Source organism: Octopus bimaculoides, chromosome 8, assembly GCF_001194135.2.
Source record: "Octopus bimaculoides isolate UCB-OBI-ISO-001 chromosome 8, ASM119413v2, whole genome shotgun sequence".
NCBI lineage: Eukaryota > Metazoa > Mollusca > Cephalopoda > Octopoda > Octopodidae > Octopus > Octopus bimaculoides.
Window position 1 is genome coordinate 60,624,945 of NC_068988.1, and position 1,940 is coordinate 60,626,884.

General features: G+C 36.8%; 1 protein-coding gene across 1 annotated transcript in view; it reads left to right on the forward strand.

Moving 5' to 3' along the window:
- The window catches only part of LOC106882443 (syntaxin-8), a 60,129-nt gene extending 58,959 nt beyond the window's left edge, over nucleotides 1-1,170 (forward strand). The window contains exon 5 of the mRNA XM_052970150.1: nucleotides 976-1,170. The gene's annotated coding sequence lies outside the window, so the exon portion shown is untranslated. The remainder of the gene's footprint in view (nucleotides 1-975) is intronic.
- The last annotated feature ends 770 nt before the right edge of the window (nucleotides 1,171-1,940 follow it).

Below are 1,940 nucleotides of genomic sequence, written 5' to 3' on the forward strand. Positions count from 1 at the left end.
AGCACTCCACAGACACGTGTACCCTTAACGTAGTTCTCGAGGATATTCAGCGTGACACAGTGTGACAAGGCTGACCCTTTGAATTACAGGCACAACAGAAACAGGAAGTAAGAGTGAGTGAAAGTTGTGGTGGAAGAGTACAGCAGGGTTCGCCACCATCCCCTGCCGGAGCCTCGTGGAGCTTTAGGTGTTTTCGCTCAATAAAGACTCACAACGCCCGGTCTGGGAATCGAAACCGCGATCCTATGACCGCGAGTCCGCTGCCCTAACCACTGGGCCATTGCGCCTCCACTGACCTAAATATACTGGACTTATTAAACAGCTTACTAATTGCAACATCAGAATGTATCGAAACGACCGTTTTTCAGTGTCACTTCATAATGACGTCACACTTTAGATACTTTTATAAAGAACCTCACAGTGTAGGGCTTAGCTTAGATTTCAATACTTACAAACCTTTCCACAAACCAAATGAGGGACTGTATAGATAAACACTTCTGCCTCTACCTCATAGTTTTTAGAAGTTTAAAAATATTACTTAGAATATTCTTAATCTGTCTTCATCTAAAAAACTTTTGATAAAGCAGCCCCTTATTCCAAAAGGGCTTTAGTTGGCAGAAGTATTTTGTACTTTTCCAGAACAGCAATATTAATAATTATCGGGTTTTCCACCTCTCTTTCTAATGTAGGTAAGAAATTTGTGGCCCTTTCAGATAAGCATTTCCCAGCAAATCAGAGGTAATGGAAGCTTTTCAACAACAATATTGTCTAAATTAGCTACAACTGTTCCTCTAACATGGGAATACTTATTACCACCCATCTAAACAATCTAAACTAAACTTTTTTTACTCACTCACACACACACATGTTAAAGATTTTCGTCCAGTACCTTACAGTTTCCACTTTATTTTCTTCCATTGTAAATATAACAGTGAATTAAATTTAAATTATTTATCTATTTTCTTTCCGTTGCAGATCCACCGACACCGAAGCCGCATCAAGCCCCTACACATTGAACATATATCTATATATATATAAATCGAAACAAAAAAGTTGTAATTTTAATTATTTCCATATTTTTCCATTTTAATATAAGTACCTATGAAATGACTTAACAGTCACGTATTTGTGGAATAAATCTCTCCAGAAACTTTTAGACTTTAAAAAATATTTCAGATTTTTGATTTTTTTTTTGTTTCTATTCTTTTTTTTTCTATATATTTTACTTCTTTTAGTCATTAGACTGTGGCCCTGCTGCAACACTGCCTTGAAGTGTCTAGTTGAACTAACCGATTCCAGTACTTACGTTTTTTGAAGTCTGGTACTTAATCTATTAGTCTGTTTTGTCGAACCTGCTAAGCCATAGGAACGTAAACAAAGGAACACCGGTTTCAAACGTTGGTGAGAGAGAGACACACACACGCATAAAAATATATGCGACAGGCTTCACACAGTTTCCGTCTACCAAATATACTCACAAGGCATTGGTCAGCTCAGGGTTACAACAGAAGTCACTTGTCAAAGGTGTTGCGCAGCGGGACTGAACTTGAAACCACGTGGGTACAAATCGAGCTTCTTTACCTCACAACCATTATTTTTCTCGTTTGTTTTTGTTATTAAACGAAACCGTTTTATTCTCGATAACCGAATACGATGGGATATTTGATCAGCAGCAGCCGTAACTGTATAGAAGGTGTCAACACAAAGCCGAAGCATTGGATTGATAGAAAAATTCACTCGGTTTTTTCTTCTTGGCACTTCATCGTCATGCCTGAAAAGCGGTAAAATTTATTCAAATTTCAAAAGCGATAAACAAAAGTTGTAGAAAAAGAATAGTGCTATAAAATAAATAAATAGATAAATATATAAATAAATGAATAAAAAACAAAGCCCCATAAAACACTTATCCTCTGTAAGCCTAGTTCTTATTCTATTGGTCT